We start from the raw sequence: 14,416 nt of genomic DNA, 5'->3' as shown, positions 1-14,416 counted from the left end.
AAAAAAAAAAAAAAAAAAAAAAAAGATATACCATGTACAGGAACAAATTCCATATGGTGAATGTGATCATTATGTATATCTAAATTATGCCAAATAAGTTTTTAATCAGAGAACAAATTAAAAATACTGCTGGAAGGTCAAGTAGCATAACTGAGGAGTATCGATTGGACTTGAAGGTGTTTGATGATTTTTAACAAGAACAGTTTCAGTATATAGTGGGGCACAGACTGGCTGGACTGGGCTGAGGATAAACAGAGAGTGATAAAATGTAACAAAGTGAGTAGATACGTGTTTAAGTAAGTCTGGAGTGCCTGTGGATCAAGAGATGATTTGTTTGATCTTTATTTTAGAGGTGGAAGGACATGTTTCTAAGCTTAATAGAATGATATAATGAAGAAGGAAAGGGAATGGAAATGTTGCATCAGTCCAGGGTCTGGGAGGCAGAGTCCTCTCAGAGACCCTCTGCTTTCCTGGTTTTGTCCCTTCACCCTGGCAGGAATGCTGGAGATGAAGCAAAGCTGACTTGAAACCAAAGAACCCTCTGGTGCACAATGAGGAACTCAGAAAACAAAAGTAATACAAAGCAGAAATTTAATAATAATATTGCTGAATCATGAAGTGTATGGCCGGGAGAAGCTTGGAAGATGAGCTTCTCAGCTCACTGTCTTTGTCTTGTCCACACTTTTAGGGGTAAGCTGATCTTCTAAAACTGGCTGTTTTGCCCATTGGTACAATCAGGGCCTTAGCCTTTGTTTCTGGGGTGAGCCAAGGTTCACAGGATCTGTGGGTCCATGGAAAAAATATGCAAACGTCCCACAAAGGCCAGCGTCCTCCAGCACATCGTGTTATGAGTAAGCATGTGGTCATCTCTTATATTAGCCATCCAGCTCATGCCCTGTACTGCCTGCCCTTATCTGGAGAGGGAGAGAGAGAAAAACCTTTTTTGTGAAAAGATAAGGATCCAGAGTATGCTGGTCTGCTTTTCAAAAATTACCTTATTTTGGAAATCATTCAAAAGTTAGAAAACATTGAGAAATAAAATAGTATAGAGAATAGCTATATATCCTTTACCCCAACTCATTTGTTGTTAATATTTTCCCCATTTACTTTTTCACCTGCATTTACATGCCATAGTATACTTAGCAACTTCATGAATTTATTCTGATATCATATTTTTAATCAAATTATTCATCTATATTCCATCTTTTTGTCATTTGACCTATTAATGTCCTTAGTAGTAAATTTCACCTTTTACTGCATAAATTAGTTTTTCTGTTATGTTTCTTTAGTCTTCATTAATCTGGAATGTTTTGGTAGCCTATTTCCCTTTTTATAATATTTTTAAGAATATAGGACACCTCTCACTTTTTTTTATTTTTAAAGAACATAACTCATTTTCTTTGGCTGATGTACTTTGTGAGTAGGTTTATGGCTTATATCTACATGTCTCTGCAAAGCCTTGTGTGCTCATAGGTGAGGCATTTAGAAGGTAGTTGGATCATGGGTTTGTGATACTGGATTGCTCCACTGATGGGTTTATAGCTGGATGTGATGTTGGGAGGTGAAGCCTGGAAGGAAAATGTGGGTCACTGTGGGTGTGGCCTAGAAGCTTGTATATATATCTGTCCTTTCTCCTCATTTGACTGTATGCTGCTTCCTGCCTGCCTTGCCATGAACATTTTCTCCTGCTTTGCTGCCCTGCCTTGGAGCCAGCTGACTATGGATCTAAACCTCTATGAACTGTGAACTAAAATAAATCTTTCCTCCTTTAACTTGTGGGTATTAAGTGTTTTGTCTCAGCAATGAGAAAGTAATTAAGATACTAGGTTAAGATTATGCTTTCTTGGCCAGAATACTGTTTAGATATCTTTCTCGGGATATTCATCTGAAGGCACACGTATGAGCAAAAGCAGTCTTGGGTAACAAAAGCAAAGCCAGAGGCATCACAATTCCAGATTTGAAGTTATACCACAAAGCTACTGTGATAAAAACTACATGGTACTGGCATAGAAACAGGCATGTGGATCAATGGAACAGAATAGAGGAAGCAGAAACAATTCCACGCACATTCAGCTATGTGATCTTTGACAAAAGGGACAAACACATACATTGGAGGAAAGATGACCTCTTTAATAAATGGTGCTGGGAAAATTTAATATCCACAGGTAGAATATTGAGTCTAGACCCATATATCTCCCCGTGCACTAAGCTAAAATCAGAGTGGTTCAAAGATCTAAATGTTCAAACAGAACCATTTAATCTGCTAAAAGATAAAAATACATACAACTCTTGAAAACATAGGCATAGGCAAGGACTTTATGACAAGAACCTCAATGACACAAAAAATACTGAGAATCAGTGAATTTGATCATAATAAATTAAAAAGCATCTGTACAGCAAAGTAAACAACCAACAGAGTTTAGACACAACCTACTGAATGAGAAAAAAACTTTTGCCAGCCTTTCAGCAGAGAACTAACATTCTAAAATATATAAAGAACCCCCAAAATTAGACTCTCCTAAATAAAAGGTCCATTCAAAACATGGGCAAACAAAATGAATACACACATCTCAATAAAGTAGAAATGACCAGTAGATGCATGAAAAATGTTCACCATCACTGGCCATTAGAGAAATGCAAATGAAAACAACCACCCAACTCCAAAAAGAATGACTATCATTGGTGTAGTCAGGGTTTTGGCAAGGAAATACATTTAATACAGGACACATAATTTATAGGAATATCTTATGATATTTACCCAAAAAATCAAACAGAGGAGTGAAGAGATTAACCGCACACTAGACTCCCAAAGAATTCAGCCAAGGGCCTGGATCCCATAGCATTGTCCCACACAAGTCCAGCTAAAGGCGTAGAGTCCAAGGCAGTGTCCTCCATGAGTCCAGCCAGTGGCCTAGAGCCTAAGGCAGTGTCTTATGCTTGTCCATATTGCACCTGAAGGGCCCAAAGGTCAGTGGTGGAAGCAGAAAACCTATGCCAGTGGGATGAGTGCCACCAGGCTGAGGGATCCACATTGGAGTCAGAAAGTGATGCTCCTGGTGAGAATCAGAGCTCCCCTGACAACAACAGCCATTCCCAGCGACAGTGGGGCCCCAAGCTCCTCTGATGAGAACAGCCAAGTTTGCATAGGAAAACCAGCTGCAGCAAGCTTCTCCTAAAAAAGTCAACAGCCCTCAGTGTTCCTCTCCAGTTCTCTTTTTATGGCCATTGGCAACAATTCTCAGGTGGATCTTCCATGCCTAACCACGCCGATTCAGTTCAGCTGGGCGTTACAATGGGCATTGACCTTTAGTTAATCCACCATAGTCATCAAATAATAACAAATGCTGGCATGCATTTGGGAAAAGAAAGGAAATCTACATTATTGGTGGGAATGTAAACTAGTATAGTCACTATTGAAATCTGTGTGGTGATTCTTCAAAAAACTAATAAATTCCATTTGCCCTAACTGTTCCCCTTCTAGGTATCTTCCTGAAAGAGTTAAAGTCATCATATCACAGGGATTCATGCATACCCATGTTAATAGCAGAGCGATTTATAATAGCTAAGTCTTGGAAATGGCCTAGGTGCCCATGAACAGGTGGTATTTATATACACTGGAGTACTACTGTGCCATAAAGAAAGATAAGTGTGAGGGACTCAGGTAAATAAATGCACCTTGAGGCACATTATGAAATACAGGATTCCCTACTGCTGATAAAGTAAATTTACTTTGAAATTGTAAATATCACGAAGAAACCTTTAGAAAGATTGTTTGAATGGGACTCATTCTGAATTGGTTTGCTGGGGTGTTTGTGCTAGCGCATGGCTGGCTGTGATTAGTTCTCTGCTGTGTCTCTTCTCTGCATCCATCAGATTCTTCCTTGCACACATGGGATAGTCCCTTGGCCAACAGTGTCTGCCTGCAGTAAGTTTTTGTACTTTTTGCTATACAGTTATTGACTTCACATGAAGAGGCCAAACCCACTTGTGCTTTGCGGTGAGGAGCTATCATTGATGATGGACAAAGGCCAAAACTGTAGTTTTAATGTCATGAATTAAATGTGTCAGAGACAGTTGGCATAGGCCTGTGCGCAGTAGGCTGCTCAGTGAATATTTGTTGAATGACTGAATGAGTGATTACATCCAGCTAAAGACTGAATCCAGATGATGTCTCTGCAGGTCACTGGGTCTCTTGGGTGGCGGGCAGCTGATTGAGCTGACATTCCCCCAGCATCCTGGCTCCCTGGTTGTGCCCACAGTCCTTACCAACTGTCCCACTTTCCTCATTTTCCTGATTTACTAAATGAATCAAATACTCCTTTGGAAAAAAAAATAAAGTCAGCTAGTGGAAAAAATGCAAGTATACCTTTGAAAGTGCAAGTGTAGTAGACAGGGTTTTCATATACCTGAAGTGATATAATATCCCCTGAAGATACACAGTGTTATTTTAGTGATGTGACGTGAAATAAAGCAGCCACTAAGAGAATACAACATAGAGTTAAAGATGAGATGAGACCATAAAATACTTGATTCAAAAGAAGAAAATGGATGAATAGAAATCGACAAATAGAAAAAATGATGATAGATGTAAATCTAATATTTTCATTACATGTAAATGATACCAATAGCCCAATTTAAAGACAAATATTGTCAGGATGGATAAACAAGCAGGACCTGAATCTCTGTTGCTTACAAGAAGCACACTTTGGGCAGACGATTTAGCTCAGTGGTGCTGCCACCTGCCTTGCAAGCGCAAGGTTCTGAGTTTGATCCCCAGTACCAAAAAAAAAAAAAAAAAAAAAAGAAAAAAAGAAAAAAAGAAAAAAAAAACCAACCCAAAAACCAGAGGCCCACTTTATTTATTTATTTTGTGTTTGTGTGTGTGTGTTTGAGACAAGGTCTTGTTATATAGTACAGGCTAGCCATAACTCAATATGTAGCCTAGGCTGGCCTCAAACTCACAGCAATCCTCCTGCTTCAGTCTCTCAAGTCCTGAGATTACAGGCATGTGTCACCACACCTGGCAAAAAGCTTACTCTATAAAGGCACAGACAGCTGTGGTAGTACATGCCTGTAATCCTGGCGCCTGGGAGGCTGAGGCAGGAGGATTGCCATGAGTTTGAAGCCAGACTGGGTGAGATACATTCAATATATATGTTAAAAAAACAAAAGGGTAAGAAAATATGTTGTACCAATGCTAATCAAAGGAAAGCTGGAGTACATTTATTAATATCAGATGAAATATGCTTCTAAAGAAGGAAAATTACCAGGAATAGAAAAGATCATTTCATAAAGATGAAGTGGTCAGTTCATCAAGAGGATGAAGCAGTTGTAAATGTGTACACACCTAATAATGAAATCAAAATGAAATGAAATTATGATAGAACTGAAAAAGATGGAAAGATCCACAGTGGTGGTAGGAGGTTGCAACATCCCTATCGATAATAAAGGAAGTAGACATATAATCAATATGGTACCATCAGCCACCTTGACCTAATTATCATCTATAGAGCACTCCACTCAGCAACAGAATACACATTCTTTGCAAGTTTGCACTTTAATAATATCGATCACCATCTGAGCCACTAAACATACCAACACATTCCAAATTATGTTCTTTGTGATGGAATTATATTAGAAATCAATAGTAAAAGATACCCGGGAAAGACTCAAATATGTGGAAACTAAGCACATTTTAAGTCATTCACAGGTCTTTGAAAAAGGAAAAATCAGAAAATAATTTTGACTTAAAATGAAAAGATAATAATTCCGATTTTGTGGGTGCATTTGTTCTTGGGAAGTAGTAGCACTAAAATTCCTACATTATAAAAGAAGCTGATTGGCCTCAGATTCTGCTTTTAATTACAGAAAGAAAGGCTGGGCTGGGGGTGAGAAAGAGTTGCCTGGCATGCTTGAGGCCCCCAGTTAGATCCTGGAGAAGGGCAACAGTAAAATAAGTGGAAGAAAAGAATGAATGGAGCCTGGTGTGGTGGCATATGTCTGTAAGAGGCAGGAGCATCACAAGTTTGAGCCCAGTCTGGATAATTTAGGAACTTAATGAAACCCTGTCTCGTAAAAACAATAACAACAACAACAACAAAAACAAAAATAGCTGGGGACTCAGCCCAGTAGAATACTGAGTACCCAATTCCCAGTATGGGAAAAAAAATTAAAGTGGAATTCAGTGAGAAGAGAAAAACAAGAATGTTTTTGAGTGACTCAGTAAAACTGAGAAACTATTACCCACCAGCAGGAAAAGAAAAAGAAAAAGAAAAAGAAACAAGACACAAGTTACCAGTATTAGAAATGAGAGAGGTGAGATGACTGTAGTTCTTATAGTTATTTAAAGAATAATGAGGGTGACATAAGAGAACTATAACTCTCAACCTGGTAGATGTCAAATGTGCTGTTTTCTGGTCCCACAACATTGAGGAATAAAGTTGTGAACCAAAGGAAGAAGTTAGGAGAGTTGAATTGGAAATGCGGAGAAAAGCATAGCTGGATTTCCTGGAAGGGTCCCTAATGGGGTGGCCACTGAAGCTGTTGGTCAGGGGTGGTTTATATAGCAAAGTCATACTGTGGGTACAGCATGGGTCAACTATAATCAGCCTATAGGATTTCAGGTATAGCTGCTTAGCTTTGCTGATGTTGATCCAGAAGGGAAACAAGTCATGTAGCAAGGGTATTGGAAAGAACAAAGACATTTTTGGATAAGGATGGGTCCATATGCACTGGTCACTCGCTTGGATGACTGATGCCTAACTGGACTTCCTGGACCAGGTGGTGCTAATTACAGTATAATCTCAATGCATTGTTTTTCCCTTAGGAAGGCACGTAGGCCTGGCCGTTGCATCTTTATTGAGGCCCGGCCTTCTGTAGACATGTCTCCAGCCACAATTCTGATGTCTTTATTTTTCACTGACTTCCTTGAGACCCAATCCCTTTCTGATTGTGTATTCATTTCTAACTTTGCTGCCTATAATAAAGGGTACATTATGAACAACTTTGTCAGCAATTTGACAACACGGATGAAATGACCAGATACCCTGATAGTAAAAGTTACTAGATCTCACTCATTCAAAAGAACCTGAATAGTTCTACCTCTGTTAAAGAAATTACATTTGTAGTCAGAACCATTCCCACAAAGAAAACTGTAGGTCCAGATGGCTTTACCAATGACTTCTACCAAAATTAAATGGAGAATTTTCCCAGTTGTTTACAAACTCTTATAAAAATTTCAATTCACATTTTCTGTTCTCTCTTGTAGAAATATTTATTAAATTTGGGTAGTTTCTTTGGATATATATATATGTATTATGTTATTCTCTTTAGTTTTGCATAGTATGAAAATTTATATGTAAAAAGTATTGAAAAATGGAGAAAAGTAAAAAGAATTTCTGTGTGTGTGTGTGTGTATATATATATATATATATATATAAAATACATGTTTGTAAGATGTGATTAGTAAAGCAAATTATAGCTTCTTTTACATACTTAGACTTAATAATTGGGAATCTTCTTTTGGCCAATTTTATGTAAATATTAGTTCCATAGACTATATTCCTGATAGAGATCATTGAGAAGTTAACACCAAGCTTGGCTTATTTACTAAATGAATATTTCACTTATCGAGCCAAAACTATTTTCATATTGCAGAAAACATGGTGGTAGTGTATTTTTATCTTGTTAAATATTATTTCATGTATAGTCTCATTAAATATTTCATGTATAATACATTAGATGGTAAGATATCTTGGTGATCCTTAGATTAAAAATCTGTTATTTTTTGTATATAAGGTTAGACATTCTACACGAAATACGACTTTGAAACAATATTATTATTAGAAGGTGCTCTTGCCATCATTCCTAACTTAAAAGATGTTTGCCTACGCTTTTAATTTCCTGTTGAAAATATTCACACTTTCAAAATATTGTTTGATGTTCAGTTGGTTGTAACTTCTTGGTGAAACCCTACATTTTTTCTTCAGGTTTCTGTGTGAATATTCCAATTCACAAAGAGTTCTGTGTTCTGGAAAAAGGATTTCCTGCACTGTATCGATAAAGTTTCTCTGCTTTTAGGAGTTCCCTCATATGACTGAGTTATTCTGTCTGAACATAGGTTTTCCCTGCTTGACTAGCTAGTATTTGTCATGTGACTTTTTGGATATGTCAGGTGTATCTATAGCTGCAAGCCCCTGTAACTTTCATTAGACTTGTAGGTTTTCTTTAATTGATTTTGAATTAAGGATTTGACTTCACACTGAAGATTTTCTTTGCTTATCTATGAAGGTGTTAACACTGACGGTTAACTTTCCTTTCTTTAGTTCTCTGATGCACAGAGGTGTGACTTCTGGAAAAACTATTTTCTCCATTCTTTACCTATATGGCAAGTTCTTTGATACAGAATAAAGGTTCAGATGGACCTTTCCCCACACTGAGTATATCCACAGGCTGCCTCCTCCTCTGTACCCTCTCATGTTTAGTAAGATATGGCTTCATAAAAGACTTTTCTCTGTGTATTGCGTCCATGAAGTTTTGCTCCTCTCTGAGGACTGGTTGGCACATTGAAGGATAAATTCTGGCAGATTTCCCACCATTACATTCCAGAAGCTTTTCTCCAGTGCAAGTGCTGTGATACAAAGGGCTGATTTGTGGCTGATTTTGTTCCAGGTGTCCTGCTGATGCTTTCTTCCCTTGCATTTTTCTTTCTGATGTTTGGGAGGGATTTGACTTGGGGCTGAAGGGAGCTCATTTTCATGAAACTTACAAAATTTCCTCTCCTTTATGAGTTCTCTAAGGCTTGAGTTTTACCTTCATCCAGAAATATTTCTGCCATTTGCTCATGGAGCTTGTTTGCCTGGAGTTCTGATGTGAAGACAGAGCGCCTCTGTCCAGTATATTCTTGTAGTTTTGCCTATGCCTGCGTTCTATGCATAATGAAGGCTGCCTGATTAGAGAACGTTTTCTCTCTCTCTCTCTCTCTCTCTTTTTTTTTTTTTTTTTTTTTTTTGGTACTGGGGATCAAACTCGGATCCTTGGCTTGTGAAGCAGCCGCTGCAGTCACTGAGCTAAATCCCCAGCCCCTAGAGAACGTTTTCTCAATTCATTATGGCCAAAGGATTGCTTCACCTCAAAGTTTTTGGATTCCGAATATAGTCTTCCCTGTGACTCAGGGCTTTCTGACTTTGATAATATGCTCTGGGACCTGCTCCAGTGTGCATTTCCTTGCATTTAATATCAAAAGAATGACTCTCACATCCATTTCTCGGTCCTTCCTTTTTGACGTCTTTTCCTAATAATTAATTTTAAACTATATTTCAAAAGGCTACAAAATAAATTAGTCACCTGAGGAATTTAGGGGAACTATCAGAGAAAGGCTTAGCTCAGAGGGCTGAGATCAAATGTAGGTACTGAGTGCCTTATTTCCAAATTATTGTGCAGGAACTCACCTTAGTCTGCAAGTTCCCAGTCTTCTCCTTTTTCTCCTAATCTTAATATCAATACCAGAGTAAAGGGACGGTTTAAAGGCAGGGCAGTAACTCTTCGTCGAGCTTCATTTCACGTTTACCTGAGTGGGAAGTCTGAAGACCGCAAACATCCAAGTGAAACAGTTAAGTAGCCATCCAGGAAGAAATCCCCTGTTCTTCCCTGTTAATGATGTGAGTCACATTTGTTATTTCTCTTGAGGGAAGAGGGTTCATGCTCAGATTAAACATCTTTTCAAATATATTACCTCTCCCCTTGCTGTTTTGATTCTGAAGAGAAGAAAAATGTTAATCTTGGCTTCCTGGAAGCTGTTTATTTTGGTCATCAACTTTCCAAAGTTCCCCTGGGTAGCCGTGACTTGGGGATTCTCCTTCTGCTAGCCAAGGCTCTCCTTACTTGAAGATCAAGGTCACGCCAGATATCTTTGGCAGGGTGCGGTTGCTGTATCAGGCTCCTGTCCCGGATTGACCTCGCCTCAGCTGCTCTCAGGCAAGGGCTGAGTCCTGAACATGTACACATTTCACTTTCAGTTTGGAGCAGGACCTGGATTCGCAGGTCTGCTTCCCAGGAGCTTCTGGTCCCCTTTGAAGGTGGTCATTTCTGTAGAGGTTCTTTGTGAAATTCAAGAAGAGGGGAAAGTCAAATCAAAGATACTAGAAATAAGAGTAGACTGGAAGGAAAGTAATTGCTGGGAACATTTGAGGACAGCCAGAATGAGTAGGTGAGAAGTGTTACTGATGTTTTTATTGCCTGTACCCTAACAAGCAAATGAGTATAAGCAAAAACAGTGTAATGCATTCAGGAAGAAAGAAATTCGTGAATAGGAAAAAAAATCAGGCCACTTTTTTAAGGAACCAACAGATCACTGTGGAGACTGGCTTCAGTGTATAGTGTTGCTACCACCTCTTTCAAGGGGTGGGGGTATTACAATTCTTGTTTTTAACTTCTCTAAGTACATAGAATGAAAGAAGTTTGTGAGCAGAAGTGACCTAGGAAACAGTCATTTAGCTGTCTCTCTCTCTCTCCCTCACTCTCTCTTTCTTTTTCTTTTCTTTCAAGATGGAGGTATCACTATGTTCAGACTGGCCTTGAACTCACTTTGTAGCCCTTGTGATCTTCCTGCCTCAGCCTTCCAAGTTCTGGCATTACAGGAGTGCGCCACCACGCCCAGATTTGTCCCCTTTTCAAAATAAGGAATCTGTCTCCTGAGAGGAATAATAAAATAATATATACCTGGCATTTGTACTGCTCTGTTTATAAAATACTTTCACGTGTAACAGCATTTGTTACTATAGATAATTACAGCTGTCATTTCTTGAACAATTACCATGTGCAGATCTGTGATGAGCAGTACGCAGTGGATGTTATATTTAATACAACTTTGTGATCTTATTATTATCCCCATTTGATAAGTTAAACAATATCCTGAAGCTCTGGTTAATTTTCTCAGGGTGATATGGCTAGCTAGTAAGCAATAGGCCAAAGCAGTCTGACCTCAACTTTACCCTTGTATCCTTTCCTTGATTTACTAGTGCTACAGGTAATATTTGTAATGACAGAACAGAGACCAGTGTTTATCCCTCTAAGAAACTTAATTAGCCAATGAATTGAAGTGGGAGGGTTGTAGTTATTAATAGCTGATTTCAAACTTGATTCTGTAGCTAGGCATGAAGGCTCATGCCTATAATCCTAACTACTTGGGAGGCTGAAGTAAGAGGAAGGTGAATTTGAGGCTAGTTTGGGTAAGAATGAGACCCTGTCTCAAAAACAACAAAAACATGCTAATCAAATTTGGTTCCTAGCTACCTAGCATCCAGACTGAATACAGGACCACAAGTGCAGTGGTCATTGTCAAGGCAATAAAATGTCTTTTCCTGGAGAGGTGTGGACTTCTCTGCCCTAGAACAGTTCAACCATGATGTCTCATAGGGAAGAGGCTGATTAATGGACCTTGATATCCAAAAATGGTTTAGTAAATGGAATAGTGAGTTTAGGTGGTGGTTTCTTAAGGTTTCTTTAGTGTAGGTCTGTATTTAATACCAGAATGCACTGGAAAGACTCTGTATAGGGCAAAGACCATGTATGCTCCAAGTGTGCAGATCTCAGAGGGTCTGGCTCATTGTGGACTATAGTGCATTTTATCTGCATCGGACCAGCTAAGATGTTATGAGACTCTTGCTTACAGCATGCTCAGTGCTACTGGTAAGTACTAGGTGAGCATTGCCCCACTGATTACTCATGCAAGTGTCTTGGTTATTATCCTGAATTTGTAAAAAAATAAACCTAAGGAAAAAACAAGACAATGTACTCCCAGAATTTTTCTTTCTATATGGTGAAATTGAGCATTTTTTTCTTCGTTTCCTTATATATTGCCCTTTTAAAAGAATGCACATATTTTACTTTCATGCTGACAAAAGAAAAAAAAATGCTTTCTAGGAACTTACCTTTAACCTTCAACTTGGAATGATGGCAAAATCAGAGACTGAACTATCGTAATGGTAATTATGGACTGTTTGACTCAGTCATGCCATGCAGTGTAAACCCAGCTGAAAAGTAATTTGTGGATGATTAGGTTAATGGTCAGTTGACTTTTATGCTTTTATCTACTAATATCTTGTCTGACCTTTTTGTTATTGAACATATTTTCCTAAATTTCTGTTTTCTAGTGTTTTAGGTTCTGATCTAAAACACTCGTAGTTGTGTATATGTGGGGATTCTTTTTCTTTACTCTTGCCTTCAGAACAAAGGCAAAGGTATAGCAGGAGTGTGGTTTGTTTTTTGGTACTGGGGATTGAAGTTGGGTCCTTGTGCTTGCAAGGCAGGCGGTGGAATCACTGAGCTAAATCCCTGGCCCAAAGTGCAGTTTCTAAAACGTGTCATGTGATACGGGAGGGAGAAGTATTGTCACTTGTTTTGTGGCCAGCTGTTGTATGAATAGTATAGGCCACAAAATCTCTCAGTTCAGAGAAAGGCAGTGCTCCCTTCCTAGACACATGGGGACCTGGAGCCTGCTATTGGAGACGGGCGGGATTTGGAGAAGGGGTGAAGCCAAAAAGAGAACGTGATAAATGAATACAGAGAGATGCCAGCTTCTCTGCCTCTCTGGATCTTGTGGGCCTCTCTGATGTACTCTACTGGGCAGAAGTCACCACAGATTCAGACAACCCTGCACGTTCTGCTCCCATAAAATACTGGATGATGCTGGACACAGTGGTGTACACCTGTATCCCTATCTGTTTGCGAGGCTGAGACACGGAGGATCTCAAGTTCGAGGCCAACCTGCTCAACATAGCAAAACTTTGTCTTAAAAACAAAACAAAGCAAATGAAAACACTAGGTGTCATGGAGACTTTCCAGAGGTAGTATCACTCTTGTCACAGCGAGGGGTGGATAAGTCAGGCAGGCTGTCTTCTTTGTAAGCACTTTTATCTGTACACCATCCTTGTAGGATTTCTTTCATAGACCCTCTTTCCTCATGGTATCCACCCTTGCTGGCCAGAATGTCTTCCTTCCAGATCTTTGCCCCTGTCTTTATAGTAGCCCCCATTCTGTAGCCTCCCCTGTCAGATTTGCATACCCAAACCTATGAATGGTAGCTGTTACGCCATTCATAGAGTATCTCGTAAGCAGATCTCCCTTCTTGGAATACTGTTACCCCCTACTCCAGCAGAATATAGTACTTAACTGTACACTGATAGCCTTCAGCCTGTGTGTTAGTAAGCTTAGTACTGTACAAAATACCAGGCATACTCAATTTAAGGGAAGAAGGGTTTATTTTGGCTCCCAGTGTCAGAGGTTTCAGTCACTGGTCAGCTGGCTCCCAGGCAGAAACTGGACAGGTGTGGCAGAAGGAAGCTCTTCACCTCATGGTAGCCAGGAAGTAGAGTGAGCAAAGAAACGCCAGAGAGGAAGGAACTGGAGACTAGTTCTAGTCCTCAAGGTCATGCTCCCATGACCCACCCAGGCACACCCAAAATGTGCTTTACTAATCTAGGTAACCCTGGAGCTATTCAAGTTGGCAATCAAGATTTACCATCACAGCCCAGTATGCTGGCCTGATGGGAGGAAGGGAGTTGAGAAGTAGGAATGGGGTTAAGGACCAGTTTGTTGAGGAGGAAGGATGAGTCTTTAACTTCTAGAATAATGTATCAGGACTCTGCACTGTTAACACTGAGGAACCTGTGAAGTTTTACGAGCAGGAGATGTACATAATAAAAAGGTAATGATTCCTGTCCATGTTTGATAGGAATAAGGTTTTATTGGTTCCAATTTCTCCATTCTGCTATAACCCGTTTTTACTCATTTTCTTCCTAGTGATATAGTAAAACTTGATTTCTTCCATTAAGGTAGATTCTTTTCTCTTTATTCCTCTACTTTTCTGCAGGCAGCTGGAAGAAAATATTAGTCCTCTGAATTTACTTATCCATCTTGCTGTGACAACTCATCGTTGTTGATGTCACATTCACCTTCTATCCTTAGTCTTTTTATGCAAATACATTATATCCTTTTTTTTCCCCATCGTGGCCTCCAGAAGCCATAATCAGAGTTTTATTTCTCAAACCACAGAAGGCTTGCATTATGCTTTTTTAAAAGACCATGTCATCCTTTTAAGCCCTCATTTTTAGGCATTTTTAATCTCTGAGAAAATTAATACAAGGTACAACAGACACTAACCCTCCCTTTTCTGCTAAATTTCACACCACGTCTATAGTCTACATAACCTGGCATTTTTATTGTTTTCTCCTTCACTCTACCCAGGTTTATTGCAGTTTCTAATTTGAGCTCACAGTGATAGCCAGACACTAGCCTGCTTCATTTTCAAGAGGATTTCTCTGTGTGTGCTGACCCTGAAGCTTAGAACTGTGAACCACAGAAAAATATACATAATGGAACTTAGAAGGAAAAAAATGTATGTAGTTTTATTGGACTT

At 39.2% G+C, this 14,416-nt stretch overlaps 1 protein-coding gene across 9 annotated transcripts in view; it reads left to right on the top strand.

Moving 5' to 3' along the window:
• The window catches only part of Efcab11 (EF-hand calcium binding domain 11), a 188,291-nt gene that overhangs the window by 11,348 nt on the left and 162,527 nt on the right, over window positions 1-14,416 (top strand). The window lies entirely within an intron of this gene.

Source organism: Fukomys damarensis, unplaced genomic scaffold (genome assembly GCF_012274545.1).
Source record: "Fukomys damarensis isolate Sample0158 unplaced genomic scaffold, DMR_v1.0_HiC HiC_scaffold_21, whole genome shotgun sequence".
NCBI lineage: Eukaryota > Metazoa > Chordata > Mammalia > Rodentia > Bathyergidae > Fukomys > Fukomys damarensis.
This window is presented reverse-complemented; position numbering and strand designations above follow the sequence as displayed.